General features: G+C 47.3%; 1 protein-coding gene across 2 annotated transcripts in view; it reads right to left on the minus strand.

Moving 5' to 3' along the window:
* CRTAC1 (cartilage acidic protein 1) overlaps positions 1 to 12,992 on the minus strand; it is a 134,933-nt gene that overhangs the window by 63,356 nt on the left and 58,585 nt on the right. The gene's annotated exons all lie outside the window — the stretch shown is intronic.

Here is a 12,992-nt window from a genome sequence, read left to right on the forward strand (position 1 = left end):
CTGGGCACTGGGCTGGACATGAGGTAGGCAGGAGCCTGTTTTAAGTCAGCCTGGCCTGATGCCTGGGTTGGACAAGCAAGGAGATAGAGGTCACCAGACAGGTCACAGGCCCTGGGGAGGGAACAAGGACAGACAGGACTTGCCTGGTGAAGGGCAGGGCTGTTGTATGAAGATAAGGACGAGGTGGACTCCTGCTGGTCTAGCTCATGGGGGGATAAAGATGGCCGTTGTTAGCTTAGAAAAGGCCCATCCTTCTAGCCCAGGATTGTGTCCAATTAGAGTCTTAGCTCAGACTCTCTAGCTGGGTAGCAGGCCCTTCTTTGTGACAATGAGCTTCCCCCCGATGACTATCTGCTTGGAATTTCTTATAAAAGTTACTGTTGGAGCCGAAACCGGTTTGGCTCAATGGATAGAGGGTCGGCCTGCAGACTGAAAGGTCCCAGGTTCGATCCCAGTCAAGGGCATGTACCGTGGTTGCGGGCACATCCCCAGTAAGGGGTGTGCAAGAGGCAGCTGATCGATGATTCTCTCTCGTCGATGTTTCTAACTCTCTATCCCTCTCTCTTTCTCTGTAAAAAAACAATAAAATATATTTAAAAAAATAAATAAAAGTTACTGTTGGAGAGTCCCCTGTCCCTTGTGCCTATCAGGATACATGGGCCAGGCTGTCTTGGCCACTGTCTGGATCTCCATACACCCTCTCCAGGCCCTGTGGATATGCTGTCCTGATGGCTGGCCTCCACTCCCTGTTCACCCTGGGATCCCACCCCAATGGGAAAATCAGGTTCCTCTGGTTCCCACTCATGCTGCAGCTCATGGGCGCATGCCTGGCTGTGTCTTGTGAAATAATGGTTGGAGGAAACAGCAAAAGCCTCCCAGTGGCTATGAAGTGTTAACTGATGAATTAAACTCTTTGTTTTGATTTGAAGGAAATAGTCCTAGAAGACACTCTTGCTTTAAAAAAATATTAAGCTGCCAACTATGAGAGACATTCATTCGCAGGGGTCTTTGTTGCCAAGCTGGCTTGAATTCCCTTAGCCACGCATTAATACTCATCAGAATCTGGCTGTGCGAGCAAATGTGCACTCGAGTTTAGGGGCAGAAAATGTGTAAAATATTAGTGAGAAAGTACCAAACATACCTATTTATTCTTTAAAGGGCTTGTAGTATAAAAATGACCTATCCGACTGGCAGTTAAAATAAACAGTCATTTTAATTACAAATGAAAGGTACACGACTATAATCTAAGATATTAGGTATCACAGACAATTTATATTTGAACCATCCATCTAGATTAAAGCCCCGCTAGAGCTGGTGCATCCTGATTACACAAGACTAGCAGGCAAATCCTTGCTCCTCACAGTGGGGGGTGGAGACATGTGGCATTGGCAACATTGGAGAGCAGGTTAAACATGCAAAATCTCAGGCACCAGATCTCTGAGTCAGAATCTGCATTTTAACAGATGACAGGGTGATTTACATGCACATTCAAGTGTGAGAAGGGCTGGTCTGGGTCAGTGTTTCTCCAAGAGTAGCCTGTAGACCATTTACATTAGAAATGCCCAGAGAGCTTATTAAAAATGCAAATCACTGAGCCCTACCCAGACCTAATGAATCAGAATGTCCAGACACAGAGCCCAGGATTCAGCATTTTAAACAAACTCCTAGGTGGTTTTTATTTTCACGGAACTGTGAAACCTACCCCTAGTCCTTCCTATTTTATTGAGATCCATAAGGACCAGATGACATTTGATGTTCTGAATCCAGTGCAAAAGGATTTGGACGGATATCATGTCTGCCATTTAGGTGTTTAAAAAAATACACACACACACACACACACACACACACACACACACACATATATATACATATATATTGTGTGTGTATGTATACATATATATATGATTTTTTACAGAGAGGAAGGGAGAAGGATAGAGAGTTAGAAACATCGATGAGAGAGAAACACTGATCAGCTGCCTCTTGCACACCTCCTGGGGATGTGCCCGCAACCAAGACACATGCCCTTGAACAGAACTGAACCTGGGACCTTTCAGTCCACAGGCCAATGCTCTATCCACCGAGCCAAACCGGTTAGGGCCATTTAGGGGTTTAAAGCGACATTGCTATAGCTGAACATGTAGAGGACAAGCTATGGCATAAATACCGAGAAGGATTATGGTATTGACTAATTCACGATGCATCTGAGTCTCCCTTCAGCACTGAATACATTACATGGCCTTCCCGAGGGGGAGAAAAACAGACATATTGTCCTCACCCTTCCTAGTTCTCCTGGAGCCAGGTGGACTTCCACCTAAGGGACCACTCATTCTTTTGGGCTACTGGGCAGAGCCCAGCCCATGGCTCAGCTTTTTGTTCCTTCAGAAAGAGAGAGACAGGAACCATAACATTTTCTTTTAGAGATAAGAGAAAAACAGCCAACATCTTTTGGGATTCAATGTATGACAAGTGGAGATGGGGAACATGTGATAGGAGCCTAGCTGGAGGCCTCTGATGACTCAGAGCTTAAATGGCATGAAGACTGGCCCTTAACTTTGGTCCTTTAGTGAAAGAGTGTCTAAGTTGGGCTAACCTGGCCCAGACCTTGGGACTTATATGCGGTTACATGGTGCTTTCTGGTTTACCAACATTATGACTTTATTCCCTCATGCATCCAATCTGGTGGGGTCATTATTTATCTCCCCTCCCCCTTGAATGCAAAACCAGAGGTTAGTCATGTGCCTATCACACAGCTGGCAAGTGGCAGGGCTGAGCCTTGCATTTGCTTCTTTTGACTCCAACCACAAGCCTTATTTGTCTTCTATTCATGAACTAACATATTATTTTAACTAGACCAGGGACTCCTTTTGGCAAAGCTCTCTCCACATTATACTAGTGAGTGCAGCATTAGCACGTGATAACCCCTCAGCAGGTTTAGTGGCCAAAACAGAGTTACTGCTTTTTTACTTTGCAGCTCTGGCAAATTCTCAGAGGTGTAGGTGAAAAATCAATGCCAGATGGCTCTCGTAGAGAAGACTCCACGGCTTGGCTGCTGTGGAATCAATCGCCTTGGGAGGGACGTCATTGCAGCTGAAGGATATGGCAAGATCAGGCTGGACTCTGGACCACACAAGCCCCATGTGGCAGCCCAGCCCTAACACAGCTCAGCTCCACTCTCCATGTTCACGGCGAACAGTGAGGTGAAATGAGGGAGGAGGAGCTGCAGAGAGAGCAGCATCCAGGAGGCATCACGGCTTGCCCTGAGAGAACTCTCCAGGCCTGGATGTGGATGGTGATGAAGCTCCACGGTGACAGTACAAATAAGGCTCCTGTCACACCATTATTGGGCTTAATAGATAAATGCAGACCTGTTGTCAGAAATGACAATCTGGGTGTCACAAATAACTGACTCAACGTTGTGATTGCTGGAGCTGAGGTTCAGGAGCAAAGTGGGAACCTGAGTGGAAATCCACAGCGACCAGGAGGGATCTTGAAAGAGCTGCAGGGACCTTTCCAAAGCCTGCTTGCCCGCGTCCAGGAATGACATGTGCACCTCTGATGTATTATTCTCAGGATTCCAGCATGGGCTCCTGCCTCTTTGTCGGAAACAATTCCCATACTCACAGTATGGGCTGGGGCCCCGCTGGGGCAATGTGCCCTGTATTTGTTTCCTAAGGCGCTATAGCAAATTAGCAGGAACTGGGTAGCTTAAAATTGATTCTCCCACAGCTCCGGAGGCCAGAAGTTCAAAATCAAGGTATGGGCAGGGCTGAGTTCCTTCTAGATGTTCTAGGACAGAACCTCCTCCAGCTTCTCGTGGCTACAGGCATTGCTTAGCCTGTGGCCATCTCACTCCACCTTTGTCTCCGTGGTCATGTTGCTTCCTCCTTTCTCAAAACCCTCTCTGCCTTTGTCTTTTAAGGCAATATGTGATTGCATTTAGGGCCAATCCAGATAATCCAGGATAAACTCTTTTTTTCCCCAAAATCACTGACTTAATCTCACCTTTTGTCATATAAGGTAATGTTCACAGGATCCAGGGATTAGGGCTTGGATACATCTTTGGTGGGTAGGGGTGCACCATTCAACCCACTACAAGTCCCTCTGAATTAACTCTTATTTCCCCAATAACCTATCAGTTAGGATCACAATAATAGTACCTGAGAAGTATGCTAGGTGCTTTATACACTCATTTAATCTTCCCAACAGCTCAGGAAAGCCAGTATTTGTATTCCCATCACAAAGAAAGAACAAAGCTCTGAAGTCCACACTCCTTCAGCGTCTCCAAAGGTTTTTCGTTTGTGTGTTTGGGGAAGAGGAGAGGATGAGCCCCTCACCTTCTTCAAACACGGCATGTCCACTCTGATCTTATGTAGGCGGTAGGAAGTTGCAGATTCCCTTTATCTTCCAAAGGGTTTCACCGAGAGAGAGAGAGTTTGCACCGCACAGCTCTGCACTTCACAGTCTTGCATTGTGTGGGCAGGGACCCGGGTTCAGGAGCCCCACCTCTGGAGGCAGACATACCTGGACTCATCTCTCTTCTCTATCCCAACCTTGTTCTATGTCCTTGGGCAAATTACCTAACCTCGCTGAGCATCACGTTTCTCACCTGTGCAGTGGGAGTGATAGTAGAATCTACCTCAAAGGGTTGTTGTGAGAACTGAATGAGAAAATGCACCTCTCATGTTTAAATAGTGTTCCATAAAAAATAGTTATTAATTCCATTGTTATCTTCATTGGCTTATGCATTTCTTCTACTGATCAGTCCCTCTTGATCTTCAATTTGGGATCTCTTGAAAGTGACAATGTTTATCCAGAATAGGTGGGTCCAGCTGTTTTCCCCTCACTTTCAGAGGAGGGCGTGGCATCCGTCCCGGGCAGTGATATGCAATGTCACTCTTCCGGTTCATGTAAGAGGGCGCTGCCATCCACACTCTACCCAAAGGGTCTGAGTCACATGCATGGTGATGAATTCCCGGTGTAGCCATAGACGCACACAGGAGTCCTCCAAGGGGCTGTGATGACAAAACTTACGAAGGCTGGGCCTTGGACCAAGGTGTGGGGCTTTGTTGACATCTGTAATAACTGCAGACTTATTTATCAACATCTGTGAGTTTCTAGATGACCTTAGGCAACTGCTATCTCAGTGGCCAAGCCCAACTCACCGTGAGGCACTATGTAAAGAGACGCTTATGTGCCTCTGTGAAGGGCTTATGATTACATTTCCTCCCAGATGAATGAAACATGTGAGTTCCAGGAGGCAGGCTGACTGACACCAATCTCTTCAACATATTCCAAAACAGCTGCTTTAAGTACAGGTTCTGATTGAATTTTGGAATGTGTCATAATGAGAGCTTAGCATTTATTGACTGCTTACCACCTGCCAGGCACTGGGCTGAGGGCTTTATCTGCATGTTCTCACGTTCCCCCAAATGAACCTATTATCCCTTTTTATAGATGAGGCACAGGAGGTCAAGGGACTCCTTGAAGGTCACTTAGTTGTGAATTTGAGGTGCCTGATGAAGACTGGGCCCTGTGGGAGTCCCTGTGGACTCCACTCCGAGACCCCAGGAGGAGGGAATGCACACTGCCTGCTCTTGTGCATCTTTGTGTTGGACAGGATCTTATCCTGATCATTAAAAATGAATGTTCTATTCAGTAGCTGTGGTAATTAGGCAAAACAAAACAAAACAAAACAAGAAAACACCGCCACCATCAACAAAACCCAAACTAACAAAAATTTGCCTTGGGCCAGAGTCTCTTCTCTAAATCACATAAATCTACAACTCTAGGCTCCCAAAAGGAACAAGCACTAGCACAGACCTAACCCATTTCTCTGAAGGCACACTTGAGCGCCAGGGTGACAGATATGCTCTTAGATAAAGGAGAAGTTTCCAGAAAGTGCATTCTGGGAAGCAGGGCACTCACCATTCTGAGAAAGAGAAGGAGATTTCCAAAAAGACATTGGGACGAGGGTGTGCCTGGCCTTGGCGGGCCCTCTGCAGGGGGCCATGGGAGACATGTTAGAATGAGGAGAAGGAGGTAACCGAATGGAGACGTGGTGAAATGCAGTGAACGGTAACAGAAGGAGTATGTTTTGACGGTGGCCCTGGGAAGGCGGGCTTGTTCTTAACAGCATCAGTGCTATCTGCCAACAGTAGAAACAGCAGTTGACAGTCACTGAATACTTACTGATGAGTGGCGTGCACATCCATGATCTTGTTTAATTGTCACGACAACTCTGTAAGGTAGGAACTATTATTAGCCCCACTTTACTGATGATGAAACGAAGGCTCCGCAAGGTTAGGCAACTTGGCAGAGGTTGCACAGCTGGAAAGCTGCAAAAGCCCATTCAATGAACCTGGGCCTGTGGGATCCTAGAGCTCATGTTCTCACACTGCTTTCTTCTTGCCTTTCACCTGGCTAGTCCCTGGATGTGGTCTCCTGAGGGTGGTACATTTTTAATGCATGGGGATTGTCTCCTACACTGACTATGTCAATTGCATTATAGTGTGACGGGCTTTCCACACACAGAAAGTGGGTTTAAAGTGCGTGAGAGACTCACTGAGTAGGGGGTGGGTTAGGAGGTGGTGGGGGCCAGGCTTAGAAGCAGGAAGTGACAATGACATTCATTAATATGCATCCTAACCGCTCACCACTTTCTGTGTCAATCCGAAGTGGATTTGAATTGGGGGGGGGGGGGGGAGACTGGGACAGGTCCTATGAGGCTCCCTTCCCACCCATTCCTGTACCATCACCAAGGCTGCATAGGGGAAGCTCTACCTTCTTTGTCTCCTCGAACCCCTGCCAGGGGCTGTGACAGCCCTAGCAGACAAGTGGGGGCTACTGGAAACAGGAAACTAATACAAGTGGTAATTCCGTGGTAAACCTCTGGCTCCCTCAGCCCAGGGCACCGCAGATGAAGGATGTGTTTTAAAGACAGAGAACTGGGCATTCTGTGCCATCTCGGGCTGGAGGAGACAGGCACATCACACACCAATTGGCAAAAGAAAGGGGACAATTTCTTCTCTTTCAAAGTCATTTCGGTGCATTTATTGGGGATAGCAGTGGGGGACATTAGAAATTAGTCACCCTTTTAAGTAAGCCGCGGTCCCTTGCTGCCCTAATCCACATCCTAAATTACACTCGGAGAGCTAGAGCGTGTCATTAAAAAAAAAAAATTAATAAATTTTATTTTTTAGAGCAATTTTAGACTCACAGCAAAATTGAGCAGAAAGTACAGAGAGTTCCTATACACCCTCTGTCCCCAAACACCGACAACCTCCCCCATTACCGACATCTGGCACCACCGCGGTGCATTTGTTAGAATCGATGGACCTACACGGGCGCATCCTCAATCACCCAGAGTTCATAGTGTACATCAGGGCTCACTCCTGGTGGCACATTCTACGGCTTTGGAGCATGTCCCTTCTTTATCTGAAAGGAAAACGCATAAAATGACTGGCTCGTGGCCACCTAGGAGGGAGAAGCTGCGGCTATCACGAGCCCCTAACTCCTCATTGGTGCTCGCACTCACACCTTCTTTGCCAGAAAATACAATCAACTGGTCTCCCAGGGACCATATAATGAGAAGAGAGGCAGAGAGAATCCACAGGGATGAAACTAACAAGAATCAATTCCAACGGCTTGAAAAAAAAAAAACACGGACCACTCCCCACTCCTGCTGCTTCAAGGTGGACTGACTGTTCAGTGGTTTATTCTCACCCCAGAAGACACCGAGATGAGACTGGGAGACTGGAAATCCGGCAACAGCAGGACTGTCCATTCCAATCTCGGGGCCTGTATCAGCAGCGAGTGTAAAGAGCATCAGGTTTACTCTGCGAGTCAGAATGACATGATGTCATAAGCACCGAGCCTGTGGATCAGGGGTCCCCAAGACCACCCCCAGTTCAATGACTCCCTAGGAGGAGTCTCAGAACTCAGCATACTGAACGCATGGCTAAGATTTATGACAGTGCAACGACATAAAGTGAAATAAAGGGAAAAGGCGCGCAGGTCGAAGTCTGGAGGAACAAGCTCCCCACAGTCCCCTCCCAGTAGAATCACACAGAGTGTGCTCAATTCCCCCAGCAACAGGCTGTGACAACATGTGGGAAGTGCTGTCTGCTCAGGAAGCTCATTAGAGACTCGGCGCCCGGGATCTTTATTGGAGGCTGGTCACGTCGTCGGCACACTCTGCCTAGCACATACTCCAGACTCCCAGAAGGAAAGCAAGTATTTGGCACAAACTACAGTTTGTGTAGGTAGTTTAGGCACAGTGAGATACTTCTATCAGTCCTGGGGATAGTGGGAGCTCTCCCCAAATCCAAGTTCCCCTCCGCAGGCCAAAGACCAACCTTGAACGTGGGGTTTACTGTGGATAAGGGCCTGCTCTGTTAACTCTTTTCTGCACAGCCTGCTTCACCGTTTGACACGTGGTAGATGTTCAATAAATTGCAATGATCATTACCAGCAGCAGTGCAGTGGTGCACCTTTCTCTACAGGAAGGAGAGCTCAGCATACCAACATGAGTGCCATCCACATCCAACCAGGTGCCACGTAGAAAAATGAAGACCATGTGCCCCACCTATCTGTTCACGCAAGTGTGTATCTAAGATAAAGTAACTGCTTACATAACCAACCTTTTTCTCTTCAACTGTTGAATCATTCTTCTTTCATGTCTGGTCTTAGCCTGCCATTTACAATTCTGATTAACAAGTTTTTTTTGTATCTTCAACTGAGTCATTGGTAAAAAAAAAAAAAAAAAAAAAAATCATCAAGTCAGGACCAAGGACAGAGCCCTGGGCCCTTGCTTAAAGCTCTTGAGTCAACCTTTAGGATGATTCTGCTAAGAGAATGATCATCTGCCTCATGGTAGCTACAATAATATGAAGCCATTAACTGCTTCATTAAAATAAAAATAAACTATGTCTTCAGCATTCTGCCAATCTACCAGGAAACAAGGTTTGTTGTGTCTGCAGCCAGTGGCTGGCTCCTGGTGATCACACACTGTGTCTTAAACATTTATAAGCCATTTGTTTGAACTTAATGTTCTTTAATTGACAGATACACTCTTTTTTAAAATTTTCTGTGTGAAACAAGCTGCCTGCTCTCGTCTTTGACTGGGGGTTCCCCAGCTTCTGGGATGCACCTTGTCTTGTGACTTACTGCAGATGGTCAGGTGTGTACCTCACCTGCCTTTGGCTGCAGTTCCCTTGGTAGATGATTGGTTCTACCTGTTCAGGTTTGAAGGACCCTTCTTGGAGAAGATGGAAGTCAACAGAAGTTCTAAGTTCTACCTCCTTCCTATCACCTGGACATTATGCTCTACGCCCCCAACAGCCTATCCTTCGTTTGTCAAAGAAGAAATATAGCAACATGCAACACTGCATTTCAGGGCATCAGTAACTAGAAGCACAGTAATTAAAACCCACCAAAACTATTCTGCCTACTTTTGCATATGTTTAAAATTCTTCAGTATTTTTTTTTTCTTTAAAAAAAAAAAAACCCCAAAACCCAACAACAATGAAAATGGCCCTAGTCAGCTTGGTTAGTAGACTGAAGTGTCCTGGGTTTGATTCCAGCCAGGGCACGTACTTTGGTTGCTGGCTCAATCCTCAGCCCTAGTCGGGATGGATGGGGAGGCAACCAATTGATGTCTCTCTCATATTGATGTTTCTCTGTCTCTGGCCCTCCCTTCCACCCTAAAAGTCAAGAGGAAAACATCTTGGGTTGAGGATTAACAACAACAACAACACAATGAAAATGACTTCAGCAATATTAGAAAACATAAGTTATCAGTCTGGATCTTGGGTCAGAGGGACAGGAGGGGAGAGACCAGGCATGTAATGAGGAAGTAAATAAACCAAGTAGACACGGGATCTTGGGAAAATGATCAACTTCTCTAGGGCTTTACAATCCTAAACCCAAAAGCCAAAAGGCACTTTTTCTTAGCACTCCCTCTCCTTCGGATGGTGATGACCTGAGGAACAGAATTCTGACCCAGTTTAAGCACAAACACCTCACCGCTCACAGGTATTGATCTTATGCCTTCTCTACGATAAGCACCGACCCCAGGCTTGCATCTGATTTGAATAGGAACTGGCTCATTTCCATATGTACCTAGTGCTCCTGTCTTCTTTGTGTCTACCCTTGGTGGTGGTATTCTTTTTAGCAGACAGGATCCAAGAAGACAGTTTCCAGGCCTTTAGCTTTCTTCAGAAAGCCCTGGAACTGATCATCCCTCTCCTGGCCAGGCAGGCTCCACGCCGGCAGCTCTCCTTCACCCAGGGCCCGTCTGCAATTGGGCCTCAGGTCACCAGGGCTGGGGCTCTCTGCCCAATTTCCTGGTCCACACCCCAGACAGAGAAAGGAGAGAGACCGAGAAGATCAGAAGCAGCCTTCCTGAACAAGACCAGGGGGGGTCACTGCCAGCCTCCCGGGGGAAGTCTCTGATCCGCGGAAAACAGGACACTCTGTATCGGTAAGAAACACTCAGAACCATTTTTCAAAATTAGCAGCTGTAAAGGAATGAAAGCCGATCACCATCCAGCGCGCACACAGACTCATTCCACCCTCAGAGAGCCTCACAGTCATTATTAAAGAACACATTTCAGGACATAATATTACGCTATTGATTGCTGTTTGTTTCGATGTTTAATTCGGAAACAGCTCGGGTTGTGGAGAGTTTTAAATTGAAACGGATGCTCTGAAGACCCGCACGAATGTCCCAGTTTTCCACTGGGTTTCACAGGGAGCTTTGGGGGTGCTGTGGGGGCCGGGGGCTCCTGGTGTTCCCAGGTTCTGACAGGCGGGGAAGCCAGGGGGGGCTGCTGAGCAGGGCTCTGCGGTCTTTCTACAGAAAACGGAAAAGGTGGAGAGTTTCCACATGAATCCAAGCAACATCCAGCCCCTCTGCCACCACACGCATTAAATGATCTGGGACCGAAATTCAATACACACCTCAGGCACTCTTGCGGAACGTTACCAGCGCATCTCGCCAGCATTAACATCCCAGGAGGAATAGAAAAAAAAGGCTCTCCTCTGAACATACACAGAGATAAAGGGAGGCCACAGTGGGAAACCCACTTGGATGACAGGTCCGAGGGTTCCAAAGGTGCAGCCCGGCCCATGCGGCAGCCCCTCCTCCTCGCCCTGAAGCTGGCAGACAGGGAGGACTCCAAGGGTGTGCAGAAAATCCAGGGACAGCCAAAACCGGTTTGGCTCAGTGGATAGAGTGTCGGCCTGCGGACTGAGAGGTCAGGTCCCAGGTTCGATTCTGGTCAAGGGCATGTACACTGGTTGTGAGCACATCCCCAATAGGGGGTGAGGAGGAGGCAGCTGGTCGATGTTCCTCTCTCATTGATGTTTCTAGCTCTCTATCCCTCTCCCTTCCTCTCTGTAAAAAATCAATGAAATATATTAAAAAAAAAAAAAAAAAAGCAAATCCAGGGACAAGCAAACCCTGAGGCCAGACTTAGAGGTGGCCTAGTCCAGGTGTCCCCAGGGCCCTGCCATCACCACCTCCTGCCCTCTCCACCCCTAAAACGTGCCTCGAACTAATCCCCCCACGACTCTAGTTCGCATCTTCTTTATGCTTCCGTGTCCTCTTGTTTGCCTGGACCCATGTTCTCCTATTGTGGTTCCCCTGACCAGTGACATCACGGTCATCTGGGGACTGGTTAAAAATGCAAATTCCTCAAAACCCCCCCCCCCCAGACCTCTCCCATCAAAACTCTAACGATGAGGCCTGGCCACCTATGTGATTAAAAAAGGCCTCCAGGAGATTCTGATGCGCATTCAAGTTTGAGAACCACTGACTTGGACGATTGCAACAGTTGAGAAGTCTCCCGCTTCCAATTCATTTCCCATTCTGCCACCAGAGCCGCCTTTTAAAACACAAACCTAATCAGCGCAGGTGCCTGGCACAGCCCAACACACAGTAGGTGCACAATAAATACGTACTGACGGAGTCAATGAAATAGCACCTCTGCTTTTCAAACCTGGATGGCTACTGATGGCCTATACAAAATAACCTAGAAACTCCCCAGTGAGGTAGGTTAATATTTATCAGATGGTTATTTCTTGTTAGGACTGTTTTCCTTAGTAGTTGTCATTTGTGGAGCAATCTACTCATAATTTAGTAAGTACCCTGTCCACCCTGACAGAGCTGGGCAGGTGCCTTTGACAGATGAGGAACCATCAGAGAGGTTGTGGAACTTGCCTAAGGACCTCCGGGCACCAAGCGGTGGGCCGGAGTTCAGGGCAGGTTTGTTGATCTCCAAGGCTCATGCTTTCAATTCATTTCCTTTCAAAACCAGACCTCAATGACCCTTCTAGGCTCTTCCCACCTCTTTCAGGCTTTGGCTTGTGCTCTAAGTCAGTGGTCGGCAAACTCATTAGTCAACAGAGTCAAATATCAACAGTACAATGATTGCAATTTCTTTAGAGAGCCAAATTTTTAAACCTTAAACTTCTTCTAACGCTACTTCTTCAACATAGACTCACCCAGGCCGTGGTATTTTGTGGAAGAGCCACCCTCAAGGGGCCAAAGAGCCGCATGTGACTCACGAGCTGCAGTTTGCCGACCACTGCTCTAAGTGTTTCGAAGTCTCACCCAGTATTCTTTGAAAACAGAATGAACTACTTGCTAATTATACTAATGGGCCAGTGCATTAATAGTGGGTGGCTGCTGGGAGCCTAAGAACCCTGCAATGAGTATCTCCTGAAATGCGGTCCTCAGGTCACCTGCATCAGAATAACATGGAGGCATGCTAGAAATGCAGAGCCTCAGGCCATGCACCCCATCCCAATTCTAACACAAGGGACTTGGGGGACAGTCTGGAAATAAGTGTAACCTAAGCGTCCTGCTCCCCCATAGCTATTCTGCACAGTGATGTCTGAGACCCACTGCCCTGAGTGTGAGCTCATTTTGCCCACACGGGTCCCTGCAGCAAACCCACAGGCTGCTGCGTGACAGGCCATCAGAGAATGAA

Source organism: Pipistrellus hanaki (assembly GCF_964339955.1).
Source record: "Pipistrellus hanaki genome assembly, chromosome: 14".
Lineage (NCBI taxonomy): Eukaryota > Metazoa > Chordata > Mammalia > Chiroptera > Vespertilionidae > Pipistrellus > Pipistrellus hanaki.